Below are 16,449 nucleotides of genomic sequence, written 5' to 3' on the forward strand. Positions count from 1 at the left end.
TCAACCCAAGTAACAATTTCCATGCTTCTTGGATTTATCTAATTCTTATTGCAGACTTATGACAGCAATCACCAAGCTAATTGCTCAGTTTTATTGGCGCTCTTATCGCTATCAATAAACCTCTCATAAATCTGCTGAAAAAAGCTTCAAACGTCAAATGCTTGTTGACCATATGAACAGATCTATGGTTGTGATAAAGAGCGTAATAAATTTAATTCTCAAGGTTTAGGGTCATTTGGCCGAATGCCGTTTGGCCGAATGTCGTTTGGCCGAATGCTATTTGGCCGAAAGGGTCATTTGGCCGAATAGTTAAAATAATAAGGAAGAATGAAGAAAGAAGAAGGGTGAAGAAAGTAGGCAGAAAGAAATAGGAAGAAGCAAGAAAGAAAAAGTAAGAAGAAGGAGAAGGAAGAAGGAAGAATGAAGAAAGAAGAGAGAAGAAGGCTAAAGGAAGAAGGAAGAAGGGAGAATGAAGAAGGAAGAAGGAAGAAGGAAGAAGGAAGAAGGAAGAAGGAAGAAGGAAGAAAGAAGAAGGAAGAAGGAAGAAGGAAGAAGAAAGGAGGAAGAAGGAAGAAGGAAGAAAGAAGAAGGAAGAAGAAAGATGGAAGATGGAAGATGGAAGAAGGAAGAAGGAAGAAGGAGGAAGGAATGAGGTAAAAAAAGAAAAAAGGAAGAAAGAAGAAGGAATAAGGGAGAAGGAAGAAGGAAGAAGGAAGAAGGAAGAAGGAAGAAGGAAGAAGGAAGAAGGAAGAAGGAAGAAGGAAGAAGGAAGAAGGAAGAAGGAAGAAGGAAGAAGGAAGAAGGAAGAAGGAAGAAGGAAGAAGGAAGAATGGAGAAGGAAGAAGGAAGAAGGGAGAAGGAAGAAGGAAGAATGAAGAAGGAAGAAGGAAGAATGAAGAAGGGAAAAAGAAAGAAGGAAGAAGAAAGAAAGGAGAAAGAAGAAGGGAGAAAGAAGAAGGAATGAGGGAAAAACAGAAAGAAGGAAGAAGAAAGAAAGAAGAATGAAGGAAAACTAAGAAGGAAGAAAGAAGGAAGAAGAAAGAAGGAGGAAGGAAGAAGAAAGAAGGAGGAAGGAAGAAGAAAGAAGAAGGATGAAAGAAGAAAGAAGAAAGAAGGAAGAATGGAGAAGGAAGAAGGAAGAAGGAAGAAGGAAGAAGGAAGAAGAAAGAAGAAAGAAGAAAGAAGGAAGAAGGAAGAAGGAAGAAGGAAGAAGGAAGAAGGAAGAAGGAAGAAGGAAGAAGGAAGAAGGAAGAAGGAAGAAGGAAGAAGGAAGAAGGAAGAAGGAAGAAGGAAGAAGGAAGAAGGAAGAAGGAAGAAGGAAGAAGGAAGAAGGAAGAAGGAAGAAGGAAGAAGTAAGAAAGAAAAAAGAAGAAGGAAGAAGGAAGAAGGAAGAAGAAGAAGGAAGAAGGAAGAAGGAAGAAGAAAGGAGGAAGAAGTTAGAAGGAAGACGGTAGAAGGAAGAAGGAAGAAGGAAGCAGGAGGAAGGAAGAACGAAATAGGCAGAAAGAAGAAGAAAGAAGGAAGAAGGAAAAAGGAAGAAGGAAGAAGGAAAAAGGAAGAAGGAAGAATGAAGAAGGAAGAAGGAAGAATGAAGAAGGGAAAAAGAAAGAAGGAAGAAGAAAGAAAGAAGAAAGAAGAAGGGAGAAGGAAGAAGGAATGAGGGAAAAAAAGAAAGAAGGAAGAAGAAAGAAAGAAGAATGAAGAAAAACTAAGAAGGAAGAAAGAAGGAAGAAGGAAGAAGAAAGAAGAAGGAAGAAAGAAGAAAGAAGAAAGAAGAAAGAAGGAAGAAGGAAGAAAATAGAAGGAAGAAGGAAAGAAGATGGAAAAAAGAAGAAAGAAGGAAGAAGGAATAAGGAGGAAGGAAGAAGGTAGAAAGAAGAAGAAAGAAGGAGGTAGGAAGAAAGACCACTCGTAAACTGAGGTCAATTTTTTCAACTATTCGGCCAAACGGCATTCGGCCAAACGACCCGTTCGGCCAAACGGCATTCGGCCAAATGGCGTTCGGCCAAACGGCATTCGGCCAAACGGCATTCGGCCAAATGGCCTGACACCAATTCTCAACGCTCGGATAAAGCTTCAATTTTTGGTCATAATGTGGTCAAATGAATTACCCCCATAAGAATGTTTGCATTGCGAAGAGTTTATGACGGTGTTTAAAAAAAGCGAAAATTTTCTGATCAAATTCCATGATGGCCATATTGAAAATGGAAATGCATTTCGAAGTCAGTGAAAAATATCACTGAAATTTACAATTAAACGTAATTTTCACCGCGTATCATGCCTTTTCTGACAACAAATTTTACTTATTAATAATTTCGGTAAAAGTACTAATCAATTTAGCAGACATCTTAGATAATGTGGTAATAAATATTTTCAATATATTTCCCTGAGGTACGTTATATTGCCGGCGCGTGGTGTTCAACCTTATTTTTTCACCAGCTTTGACCATGAAATCGGACGCGCACCTCATTTTCAATGGCAGTAAATTGAAAAACAAACCTGAGAGCAAATATTATTTTGTTGTCATCATCATAACTTCCATCAGTAATCCATTTTGTTATTATTTTTCTGCAATGTTTTGTTTCTCTTTTTTCAAAGCAACATTTTGACAGCTGCCGCAGTCCAAATCCCTTTTTTGCGGATGGCTTAATCTGGAGAGGGCCACTTGGCAATATCTTACTCTTAAAGTGGTCATCGAAAGGTTGCCGTGTATTATTCGGTTTTATTGTTAGATCTTATAAATTGATCTTGAAAACCTTTCCTAGAGCGGAATAAAACTTGAAATGTTACTTGGGAAATGACCTATATGGCCAAAAATTCGTATTCGGCCTAATGTGGTATTCGGCCAAATGTCCTATTCAGCCAAATGACCTTTTCGGCCAAATGACCCGTTCAGCCAGGTGGGTTTCAGCCCAATGATTTGTTCGGCCTAGTAGCATTCGGCCAGATGGCTTTCAGCCGAATGGGTTTCGGGCAAAGGACACTTCCCCCAGTTGGCTGAACAGTTTGCGCGTAATGATTTCACAATGTGAAGAATTTTCTCAGCTATTCGGTGAAAAGGCATAGTTAACAAGACCAAATAGTTGGATATCAACACAAGTATTCTCTCCAATATTACGGTTGCCGGGCAAGCAGTGAAGAATAGCGTTCAATAACATGATTCAAGAATGCTTGGACCGCTTTTGCAAGTATACGAAACATAAGGCGGTTCAATCAGATTAGCCAACGACTGAAACAACATGTTCGCCGTAATCCAAAGTGGCCTGTTTGCTCAAACGACCTATTTGGTCGAATGTTTGTTTTAGGTCCTGAAAATCAAAGTCAAATGAGTTTATCGTCCAGATTACTCTTTTCGATTGTAGGACCAGTTCGGCATTAATCACATAAACGGCCAAACGACATATTCGGTTTTATCACCTGTTCGGTCGAGCGACATTCTCTGTCAAATGACCTGTACGGCAAAATGCTATGTTTGGTCAAATGATCTGTTCGGCGAAAGAATATTTTCGGCCGTATGATTCGTGCGGCCAGAAGTCATTTGCGGCCAAACGGCATTTTTGGCCAATTAGTTTTTGAAAGGCATTCAGAGATATATCAACAGCTAATCCCCGAAACCAGATCCGGATACCTACGACTGAGAAGGTGTGCATAAGTGAGAAGTAAAATTAAAAAGAGAGACATGTGAAGTGATAAGTGGGATGTGAAACGTCTGGATAATTTCTCCCATTTCTCTATTTCTTACATCACCCGATCGGGAAAACGAAATTTTCCGCAATATGAAACGTTCGGCCAAATGACCCTTTCGGGGTACGATCTGTTCGGCCAAATTACATGTTTGACCTATGACCTTGGCCGAATGCGCTGTTTAGCCATGTTATATAACCATTTAGCCATTATATAACATAATATATATTATATTTATATATATATATATATATATATATATATAAATAATGCTCTGTTAGGCCAGAGTGTTGAAAAAAAATACATTTATTTACTTTGGATAATTAATTACAATGATTTCACTTTAAATTCACACTTAAGACTGCCTGAATTTCCCTAACGAAGAACCTTTTATTAATTAAATCTACTTAGTCAGCACAATCGGTCTCGGTACGAAGTCCCCGTCGATATCGTTCGATCCGTTGTTGTCCGCGTCAGCTGTTTCCTCGTTGCTAGCCGGATGGGTGGCTACCTGTCTCCTCCGTTGTCCTCCTTCTCCTGTACATCGTCCGCTGGGTCGGTCGATGTGGCATGTTGGGTGGCTAGGTTTAGAATATCTTTTCCTAACGCCTCCCCCCTTAAGTATCAAGCGTCCTCGATTGACTTTAGGAGCTCGAACCTTGGTGTCGGAAATGATATCGTCTGCTTCTTGTTTGGATCCTTTCCGGTAATTGCTTGGGTATTGGTGAATGCGTTGGCTGTTGTATTTTCTAGGTTATTTACTCCAATAAGTTCTGGAGCTTTTTCGTGGTTTCCATTAGTGTCCTTTCTAAATATTTTCTTGTAACGAAAAACAATGAAGAAACAAAGAAATGTTAAAACAAGGAGGATTGCGCCTCCGAATGTTACCCTTTGATGTGTCTTATTCAGAGAAAGCTGAGTCTCGCTGAGTACTTCGAGGTTTTGAATCCGCTGCATAAAGTTATCTTCTTCGCTTTGGTTGTAGTTTGTGTTTTGAATGGGTTTGCTGTAGATCGGGATCAAATATTCCTCCATGTGGATTACATCTATTTTGCCGGAGAATGTGAGATTGCGTACTCTGATAGTACAGTTCCCCATCTCTATTACTGTGGGTTCGTTGATAATTCTGGAGCTTCCACATGAGTCAAATACCTCCGTAGTTTCTGTAGTGTCTACTAAGATGACTCCGTTGATAGTTTCTATTGCTTGAAAACTTTGTTTCGTTTTTCTGAATGTACATTCCGGTTTTTGTTGTGTTAGAATTTTGTAGATACATTCGTCTTCGAGTAATTTGTTGCCTTCGCATATGTCACAGTTTGATGTTTGGGGTAGATAAGACTGCCATGTTTAGCCACAAATTTGATGTTCGTGTCTATTCTTGTATTGTTGATTCCCAGGGTGTGTAGTTCCAGCAGGTCGTATGAAGTTTCGTCTAGGATTGGGATCTTTATGAGTATGCTTGCTTGTCCTCCGCTGATACCGATACTTGCTGAGCAGTACTGAAAAATTTCATCAAGGTAGTTAAGCTTAATTTTCTGATCTCTTAGTTTTCCTAAAATTGCCCGTTTTTCTTCAATAGAAAGAATATTTTTGTTTATGAGCCCTATTCTTGAGAATTCTATTTGTTCTTCTATGGATTCTAATATGTGGATGATTCTATCTACGTTCCAAATAAGGTTGATGAACTCTAAGCTTGATTTCATATTTTGTACAGTATTTGCTTCTCTTGAAATTTGGGTACTAATTTTCCTAAGGGATTCTGTAATATTGTTAATTTTGCTTTTAAAAAGTTCGTTAATTTGGATTTGTTTGTTTTGGTTTAGAATAATTTTGTTCTCCTGATTCTTTAGAATTCCTAAGCTCTCATGTATGATTTCTAGGTCTTCTTCGTCGGGGTTACCTGCAATGTATTTAATGGCTGATCCTAAAATGTTAACCAGTGCTCGTTTTGTCCTTTTTGGTATTAAGCCTGCTAGCTTCTCTTTAGCTATTCCTAATTTCTCCTTAAGTGTTTGTTCTAAATGTTCTATGGAATTAAATGAATGCATGATTTTGTCTACATATTTTATGTTATCTTCAATCGATATTAGGTCAATTTTGTGTATGGTACGATCGTATCCGGTTTTTATCCTTGTAGTTTTAGTTTTACGGCAAGAAGTCCATTGTTGTTAGGTATTTCTTTATAGGTAGTAGCGTTTATCATGTTGATGATGGTTAATCTGTAAAAGAATGTGATTTAATTTCGTTATTACTTTTAAACGTCGTTGTTGATTTATAAATAAGTTTTAATTTTTAATGCGATTTTTATGTATTTTGACGTCGTTGACGTCTTTAAATGTTAAATCGTTATCCTCTTTGATGGTTGTTATTTTGTATGGGTTTATGTCTTTGGTTATTCTTTGGGTGATTTTAATGTATTTAGCATCTCCCGGTTGTAGTTGTTTAGGCTGTTCATTATTTTTATTTAGTTCTTCATATTTAGCTTTTCGTTTACTGAGTTCAATTTTAGCTGCAGATTGCAAGTTTTTAAATTTTTCAGTAATTTCTTCCATATCTGTGGACCCGGAGTGGTTGAAAACTAGTTTGCGCGGAAGATTTTTGATTGCCGAATGGAAGCTATTATTATAAATATCTACGGCGATATTTACTTGTTCTCGCGTAGCCAGACTATTGAATTTATATTTGTTCGTGCGGAATATTTCGATAAGTGTGGAGTGAAACCGTTCCACAATACCGTTTGAATTGGAACTACTCGCGAAATGGGATTCGATTCCTAAATCATCAAGAAATCCGATAAAATCCAAAGACCTGAAAGAAGGTTCTTGGTCACTCACAATAGTGTTTGGTCTACCAAATTGCCTAATATATTCTGTAATAGCACTTTTAATGTCTATTATTGTTCTCGTTTCCAAAGGTATGGCGTTTGCAAATTTAGAAGAAAAAAAAAAACTACGGTGAGCCACTTCTGACCTTTTGGAAAGAAGATATCTATGTGAACTCGATCGAAAAGATGGTTGCCAAAATACTCTTTTTTATAAGTTTTGGAGGCTTCCTGTCATATTTGGCTTTCTTGCAGATGTCACAGGAGCTTATCAAAATTTTAACTTTCGTTCGAGCTGGGGAAGAAAAATGTTAGTAAAATCTGATTTTTATTTTCTTTGATTCCTCTATGTCCTCGATTATGGGTTTCCCTGACGATTTCGTCTTGCTGCTCGTCAAGTCGTATGTCTTCTAGGAGGATTTCTGAAATGAAAATCTTAAATGATCTATTAGGTGAAATGTGTTTTTGTAGGTTTCTTGTACCATTTGAACAAGGGTTATGGGAATTTTGAGACACTTTACTTCTTTAGGGTTGAGGGTGCGTTTGAAAATATTCATTATTGATTCTTCTGTATAATTTTGTTTGACTATAATGTGCCTATTTTATTTTGGAAACACTTGTTCGTGGGCCGTGAGTTCTATGGTTCCGTATTTGAAGATTATTTGGTTCCTAAAGACGTTTATTGGTCTTTCAGTACACGGAATAAAGTAATCATCACTTGTATCCGCTGAATGTACTGTCATACCGTCGCTTTCATCGTCTGATGGATCATTCCCTTGCTCTGAGGGCTCTACATCCAGAGATGCGTGCGAATTCGCATTCAGTTCTTGCTTTTCTCTATTCTAGAAAGAGCGTCTGCCACGACGTTTTGACTTCCTGGTTTATAAATCAGGTCGTAGTTAAATTCTTCTAATGCAAGTTTACCTCTTATTATTCGGTCATTTGCGTTGGTAAATGAAAATGTTAGTGGTTTGTGGTCCGTAAACATTGTGAACTTTCTACCATGAAGATATGGTCTGAAATGGTTGACTGCCCACACAATTGCTAAAATTCTTTTCGGTGGTAGAATACCGTTCTTCAGTTTTATTTAATGTCCGTGAAGCATATGCGATGGGTCTGTCTTTTCCTGCTGGGCCTTGTGACAGCACTGCGCCTATTGCATAATTGCTTGCGTCAGTTGTTAGTATGAATTCTTTACTAAAATCAGGATAAATCAATACTGGATCTAGCGTTAAGAGTTCTTTGCATTTTATGAAGCATGCTTCTACTTCTGGAGTTATTACAAATTCCGTATCCTTTCTGAGGAGTTTCGTCAATGGTTTTACAATCTTAGCAAAATCTTTGATGAATCGCCTATAATATCCTAATATTCCAAGGAACTGGCGGATTTCTTTCTCGGTTGTTGGGATTGGCCATTCTTTGATAACTTTGATTTTATCACTATTGGGCCGTACTCCTTCTTCCAATACTGTGTGTCCCAAAATTGAGTTTCCTTTCGGAAAAACTCGCATTTGCTTAGCTGAATTTTCAATCTCGCGTCTTTTAGTTTCTATCGCTAAATGTTTCTCGTGCTCTTGGAGAGAACTGGAGAATATGATAATATCGTCCATGTAGACGAAGCAACATACTCCTATCAAATCTCTCATAATGCAATCCATGACTCTTTGAAAAGTAACCGGTGCGTTTTTCAAACCAAACGGCATGCGGGTGAATTCGTATTTGCCACCGTTTACTGAAAAGGGCCGTCTTTTCCATGTCGCCTTCCTTCAATTAAATTTGGTGTAAGCCAGAGACTAAGTCAATGGTTGAGAAATACTTTGCCCTTTCCAGTTTATCAAGGATATCTGTGATTTCCGGGATGGGGTATTTGTCGTTAATAGTTTTTTCGTTTAGTTTTCGGTAGTCGATAACTAAACGAAACTTTTTCCGTCCAGATGCGTCGGGTTTCTTAGGAACAACCCATACGGGGGATGTGTATGGTGAAATTGATTCCTTTACGATGCCGTCCCTCAGCATTTTCTTAACCTGCTCCTGTACCTCCTTTTCGTACACATACGGGTATTTATACGATTTTGAGTGCACTGGAATGTTGTCTACTGTACGAATGTGGTGTTTAATTTTGTGTGTAAAGGACAGTTTGTCCGTTTCCATATACAAGACATCTTTGTTCCGTTTGATTACATTTTCCAAAGTATTTTTTTTCTAATGTACTCATGTGATCGTCTCTAATCTCGTAATTTGTGAGGTCGATTTGTTCCAGTGATTCGGTCAAATCGAACGGATCATTTGTAGCTATTGCGTTGGTTTTACTATCCTTTTCGAGATCAAGCTCATTGGAATTGATTTCGATTGGAGCTTTTGCGTGATTTTGTACTGCTATGTAAGCTGAATTATTCAAACTTTTATAGAGTCCTGGTAAAATGGTAAACTTATCGTGAGTTTGTTCCTCTTCGATTAGAAATTCCCCATTCTTTGCTGTTTTTACTTTAACAAATTGAAATTCCTACTCAGTGAAATTTATTTTATCGTTGTCTGGAAACCTTTTCTGCATCTGAATAGTCTTCCTTCCCACTTTTAGTAAGTTTTTCCGAATATCAATTTGAGCGTTCAAGTCTCTGAGAGACTCATATCCAATTATCCCGTCGAAGAATTTATGAAATTTAAATATGTAAAATTGATTTTTTTTTATTAATTTGGAATAGATCAAAGGTAGCTGACTTCGTGATATTGTGCATTCCACTTATGTTCGTTACTTTTATTCCATGTTCGTCCTTACAGTTTTCTATGTTCACATGATCGGGTGAAAGGTAATTTTTGTTCGCACCTGTGTCGATCAAAATTTCATTTCATATTCCGATGTTTGTATGACGACGTAAGGGATAAAGTTGTTGCTATTTATCTTTTTATTTGATGTGCTTCGCCCACGTGAAAATTTAACTCGTCGACAAAGTACTCATCATCATCTGACTCCAAAACCGAGTCGTCTGGTTGTTTACAGAGGGTTTGGGTTTCAGATTCTTTTGCGTTCGAATTTCTGTGTTCACATTCCTCTTCGTCATCGTGGTTATTCACTTCCATCCTGGATTTCGCTGTTTTCATAGAGACATCGTCGTCCCGAATAGGTTTTTGGTATCTAAATTTTCCTGAGTTTGATTTGTTATGGTCTGAATATTGGTTATTTTTCTGGTTATCGCTTCTATTTGGACTAAATTGTGGTTTATTTTGGTGCCCTGTTTGTTGAAAATTTGGATTGTCCGTTCTATTTTGATTGAATGCTTTTTGGTTGAAATTCTGAATTTTCGGGTTACCCGTCCCTTGCCTATTCTCCAGTTTTTGCCTAAAAGATGCATTTGAATGTTGGGTAGTGATCTCATGAGCTTCCTCTAATGTTTTTGGCCGATAACTTCGGACGTACATGGCCAAATTCTCGCCATTCAGTCCGTCGATGTATCGTGTTAGAGACATCAGGCTAATCAGTTTATTGACTGCTTCAGTTGAAGATCTATAATCTTCCATCTGAGCTGCTGTTGATTTTATAGCGGTGTCGATAGATTTTACTCTGTGGAAATATTCATTGAGGGTGTATTTTCCTGCTTAATAAAAAATAAAGATTGGATGTGAGACGTTATGTCTCTTCTGTCCCCAAAGGCATTCAAGAGGACTTCCTTGATATCTGCCCATTCTGTTGGGTTCCCCGCGGCTATAAGGACTTCCCTAGCCTCGCCGACAATTTTGACTTGACCACCCTCATAATCTGTTTATACGAGGGCTCAAGTTCAAAGTCTTCAAACAAATCAAGAGCTTCTTGGGTGTCTTTGACCCATGCTAGCGTCTCTTTTTGTTTCCATTGAAATTAGATATTATATTGATTTGGTCGGGTATTTTAAAATTCATAAAAGGATTATGCATCTTCCGTTGCATCGAATTCATCGTTGCGATCAAGCTGTTCTGGTTATTTGTAAGCTGAGCGACTTGTGCTAACAGCTGTTCGGGTGTGACGACCTGTGGTCCCGCCGGAGCGTCAGCGTTTGATACCGCTGCTGAGTCGGCGTTTGAGTCCGTCATCACGTTTAAATTTGATATATTTCTGAACGTGAACGTGCACTTAATATGTTTAGACGAGCGAAAAGTGACTACGTCCGTTTAATTTTTATTTTCTCTATGATAATTTAGCGAGCACTCTCACAGGTAATCTCACTGTTTGGCACTTTAATAAAGTAATGTAGTAATTTTAAATTGGTTACTTACAAGATGATTTGTTGTTTCATCAGGGAGTCTGTGTATAGTGTGGTTAGTTGTAGGTTGATGTGGTGGGTCCTTCCTTCGCTCCGAATCACACAAACTGGATGATATGCGCTCCCCAGTGGCTTCGCCGATGATCCGGTTATTCACAATGAATGCTGCTCGGGTTGGTGTTTCGTGCGTTGCTATGCTTCCAAGCGCAAATTATTTCTCGAAGCTGCGCTTATATTCACTAGGTTTTTCTTCTGGTTTTTCTTTTGTATCACTGGATTGTCACTTTAGGTAGATGAGCTTATATTCACTAAGCTCACTCCGGTTTGTGCTATCACTGGATGTTCACTGGTTTAACTAAGTCTGGATTTTCCTAGATACTTAGGATTTTTTTTTTGATTAGCACAGATTTTTGCACTAAGTATTTTTATTGCACTTCAGAAGTTTTATTTGCACTACTTCCACACACTGCCGTCGACTGCGCCAATAATGCTCTGTTAGGCCAGAGTGTTGAAAAAAAATACATTTATTTACTTTGGATAATTAATTACAATGATTTCACTTTAAATTCACACTTAAGACTGCCTGAATTTCCCTAACGAAGAACCTTTTATTAATTAAATCTACTTAGTCAGCACAATCGGTCTCGGTACGAAGTCCCCGTCGATATCGTTCGATCCGTTGTTGTCCGCGTCAGCTGTTTCCTCGTTGCTAGCCGGATGGGTGGCTACCTGTCTCCTCCGTTGTCCTCCTTCTCCTGTACATCGTCCGCTGGGTCGGTCGATGTGGCATGTTGGGTGGCTAGGTTTAGAATATCTTTTCCTAACGTATATATATATATATATATATATATATATATATATATATATATATATATATATATTATATTTGAACCTATTGGCGAAGTAGACCCCCAATCGTTTTCCGTCCTGATCCTCTAGTTCATAGGTGTTAGTCCCCAAAATTTTTCGCACTACTGCGGGTTCGTATTTTGGAGCTAACTTCCGACAAAATCCTCTCCCTGTATTGGAAAGTTCGAAGGTCTGTTTCAATAGTGTTTCGCCCACCGCGTAGGTGGGGCAGTTAGGGTTGGATCTTAGGTTGTACGTTTTGGCATGTTTTGCGTAAGCGGTCGACAAATTCACCTTGATCTGATCGAATAGCTTTTGCCTTTTTTCGGTCGCAGTGTTGTTGGTGATGTTGGTCGATGGTACGTTGTCCCGAATTCGCGAGTATTCAGTTCCGTCGGGGATTTTGTTCCTTCCGAACACTACAAAGTACGGGTTGTGTTTCGTCGAGTCGTGAACAGAGTTTCGGATAGCTTCCGCGATTCCCTGCAAATTATCCGACCAATGATTGTGCTCTCCTTTGAGCGTGGCTCGTATGGCAGTCGTGATAACCCGGTTAACCCTTTCGGTATTATTAACCTGCGGGTGGTAGGCCGGGGTTAACCAGTGCGAAACATTATATTTGTTCAACAGTTCTTTGAACTGTTTCGACACGAATTGAGACTGTCTCTGGGACGCCGAACAACCGAAATATCGAGTTCTCCACAAATTCCACCAACGAATGAGCTTTAGCTTCTCTGAATGGCTGCACCAGAATGAACTTGCTAAAGACGTCCGTGGCCACTAAGAGACAAGTGTGCCTTCCACGTCCTGATGCAACTGGCAACTGCCATGGATACTCGACGGGCTTCTGAGAACCCATTGGTGGTGTCACGTTGATGTTTCCAGACTTGCTGACTAGGCACTTCAGGCAACCTCTGCAGAATCTGCGCACCTCTTCATTCATGCGAGGCCAGAAATATCGCTGTTTTGCCGTCGCTAGCGTCTTCTCGTACCCCAGATGAGCCTTTTCGTGCTCGTTACGAATTATTTCCTTCCTCTGCGCTGAATTTGGAATGAGTTTCCACTCGAATCGTGGGTCAGTTTGTCGATTTTGGTTACTGACGTACCGATAAACTTGACCATCTACCACACGAAAGTCAGTGTGCTTTCCTGGGTCCGCCTGGATTTTATCAATCAGGTCTTCGTATTCGAAATCAGGTGCAGTTGCTACGATTGTATCGATCTCGATGGAACGGGACAAGCAGTCAGCGGTAATGTTCGCTTTCCCTTTCCGGTATTCCAGGTCTTGACATTTCCTGTCTCCGTTCCGACGACGTTGAAGAGCCACAACAGGCTTCTGGCGTCGGTAATCACGCGGAGCTTCGTACCTTCCACGTAATGACGGAAGTGGTGTATTGCGGATAGCACGCCCAGGCATTCCTTCTCTACCGCAGAATAACGACGTTGCGTACGATTGAGCTTTTTGCTAAAGTAGCTTATTACTCTTGTGACCCCGTCTTGGTCTTGAACCAGGGCCGCTCCTACCGCCCTGTCGGAAGCATCAGACTCAATAGTAAAAACTTTTCCGAAGTCTGGATTACCGAGTACCGGTGCCGATGTGAGGACCGCTTTCAACTCTCGGAATGCCTCTTCAGCCTCTTTCGTCCATTTAAACTTTTTGTTCTCCTTCGTTAGCAAGTCTGTAATGGGAGCCGTGACCTTACTGTAGTTTTTTATGAAGCGTTGATAGAACCCTGCAAGTCCCATCAACCTCCGTATGTCCTCCTGCGTTTTTGGCTGCGCATAATCAAGAATCGGCTGGATCCTTGACGTGTCTATGGCCACTCCGTTCTCATTGAGGAGGTAGCCTAAATAGACCACTTGTTTTCGGCAGAATTTGGATTTCTCGATTGAAATCGTCAGTCCAGCCTTTCGCAATCTTTCTGCTACGATTCGCATTAGACGTAGGTGTTCCTCGAAGGTGCGCGACGCGATCACTATGTCATCAAGGTAGACGAAGACGTTTGGCTCTAGGTCAAAACCTATCGCCTTGTCCATGAGTCTCGACATAGTGAACGGTGCATTGGTTAATCCGAAGGGAAGTACCTTGAACCGGTATACGCCTTTTGCCGTCCTGAACGCCGTGTAATTGCGACATTCCTGCTTCAAGGGTATCTGGAAGTAGACGTCTTTGAGGTCGATGACCGTAAAGAATTTCGCTTTCCCCAATTGCCGGAATATGTCTTGCATGTTCCGCATTGGGTACGTATCCTTCACGGTCATTTTATTTATTTTTTGCGAATCCAGACATACTCTCACTTTACCGTTCTTTTTCATAACAGGGAACAAGAGGGTTAGTCCATTCGCTATAACATTCCTCTATAGCATCTAGACTCTTGAAGCGCTCTACTTCCTCGTCGATAGCATGCTGTATATAAGGCGAACATTTGTACATAGGTGCATTCCGTGGGTTTGCACCCTCTTTCAGTACGATCTCATGCTCGAGTAGGCTTGTCCTTCCCAACTTACCCACTCCTGTCAACTCGAACTGCCTTACTACGTCCGCTAGTTGTCTCCGTTGTTCCGCTGTGAGATCGTGTTCGGTTTCAATTTCGTCTAAGTTGGGTGTCGTTTCAGTTGGACCCTCGTAGACAGGAATCTTGAGTGTTTCGTCCTCTTCGATCGTTTCCAGCTTCGGTATCTCGCCAGATGGCTCCACCGTATAACACAACGGCGCGCTGTTCCGGTAATCCACTGTCTTCAGTTCTTCCATTCCTCGTCCCAAGTCGATCATCGGCTTAATGCCGAAGGAGTCCCAAAAATCGGCACCCAGGATCAGCTGCCGAGAAATCTCTGGAACCACTAGCGTGGGAATGACTTTGGTGAGTCCTTTATAAGAGAATGGTACATTGACGTACCCTAAACAACCGTAAGTCGATCCGTCCGCCGTTGTAATTCGGATTGCCGCTGGTTGTATTCTCAGTCTGTACCGGTGTACCAAATCTAGGAAATTCAAAATACTGATCCCTGCTCCAGAATCTAGTAAGGCATTCCATTCCGTGTCGAATATTTTCACTCTAATGTGAGGACATTTAGTATTGTGGATCCTAATATGGTAAATCTGTGAAAATGGGTTAAACGAAAAGAAAGCAACACCGAACGAAACCGGTGTTGCTTTCTTGGGAATCGCCGATGTCGGAGGGATGAACGTCTTCCCGCCTTCGTTGCATCCCCTCATTCGTTTCCCTCACGATCACCTCCTGTAGATCTGGAGCAGAGCTCACAGGTTCGGATGGTTCTTCCCAAACTTCCGCAGCCGTAACAGAAAATGACTTTCGGCTTTTGGCCCTGCCTCCCTTGCTCTTGGCAATTCCAGCATGCGAGGAGACTTGAATTGGCCGTCCGCCCAGAAGTTGTGTTCCGCTGACCGCTTGCAGTTGCGTGTACCGTCTCTCTTCCACCGTCTCGGAAGTTTCGGCCACCAATCGCGTTGATTGAAGGTGACTGCTCGCCCTCACTGTCACTGTAGTCTGCTGCTATCTGGTTTACTGGTCTACGAAAATGATGATCTCCAGGCTGCTGTTGGAGTTGAGGATCAGCAGCGTCAATCCGATGATTTAGCCGGATCAGCTGCTGGAGACCTTCAACCACCACCAACGAAATTTTCGACCTGTAATGTTGGCGCATGTTGTCCCACACTACCTCAAACTTGCGACGCTTTGAAAGTGGCCGAGAAAACAAACGATTCAACTTCTCAATCTTCGAAACGAACGCAATGAATGACTCTCCAGTGAGCTGCTTCCTTTCATGGATCTAAGACTTTATATCCTGGTCCATGTTCGGGTTCCCGAACCTGTAAATAATCAAAGTTTCAAAGTTATTCCACGATACTAGGTCATATACAAAGGTAAAAAACCAGTCTGAAGTTGGTCCCTTTAGCAACATCTTAACAAGATCTCCTTCGAAATCCCTTCGCGCTCTGCCAACTTCTTGGTTTTATGCAGGAAATTTTCGACATCTCTGCTCACCGGAAAATCTTAATTTCCACTTCTCGATGCGGCTCTGACACAGTTGTCTGTGGTTAGGTCCTACTCCTTATGGTCTGACAGTTCCGCGATAACAGTTGTCATAATCCGAGCTAGAATGATCCTCTGCTTCAACCCTCGGATCCCTACCTCTTCGGTTAATTTGTTGGTTGCTCCCTGTCATCCCTTGATACCATCTGGAGGCCGAGTATGGTTGCCGTGCTGCTTTTCCCATGCTGGGTTGAAGGAATACTTCATCGTCACTACTCGTCTCCTGATCGTTGGCCCGTGAGTTACGCTGAGCCCGACAGATATCCGATTCTGGTGCACCTATTAGAGGCCCATTTCTTGTGGAAAATAGTTTCTGATGTTCAGGCTTCCTTTCCGGGTCCCGAGACGAGTTAGTATGGATATCAAAATTAAACGAGTTATTATTCGGCTTTGGTCGATTTGTTTCGGCCAGTTTAGCCGTTAATTCCGAACGCTCTTTTCATTTCTTCCCACTCTACCCGACTGACTGTAACCTCTGACGACTTCATCCGACGGAGCTGGTTGTTTTGGAATGGTTCCGGTCGATTTCTCGCCATTGAAATCTGCGCTTGATCGCTTTGGTGTTGACCCACTACCCTGACCTCCTACTGCCCCTTCGGTGTTTGTAAGAATGCTATTGATTTGACCAATAATCGGGGTTTGAGGTGGCCCTAACTGATAGTGCAAAACCCTGGATTCATATTTTGCTTCAACTTTCCTCTCCAGAGCTTTCTCGAGAGTATCAATTCTGCCCTGAATATTTACCACTTCTTCCGTTATTGACAAAGGTGATTTGTGACAAATTCCTTCTTTAGCGTCATTCTTG

The 16,449-nt window shown here is 40.9% G+C and overlaps 1 protein-coding gene across 1 annotated transcript in view; it reads left to right on the top strand.

Annotated features, from left to right (window-relative positions):
• LOC134220702 (zwei Ig domain protein zig-8-like) overlaps positions 1-16,449 on the top strand; it is a 623,811-nt gene that overhangs the window by 384,606 nt on the left and 222,756 nt on the right. The gene's annotated exons all lie outside the window — the stretch shown is intronic.

Source organism: Armigeres subalbatus, chromosome 3, assembly GCF_024139115.2.
Source record: "Armigeres subalbatus isolate Guangzhou_Male chromosome 3, GZ_Asu_2, whole genome shotgun sequence".
Classification (NCBI taxonomy): Eukaryota; Metazoa; Arthropoda; class Insecta; order Diptera; family Culicidae; genus Armigeres; species Armigeres subalbatus.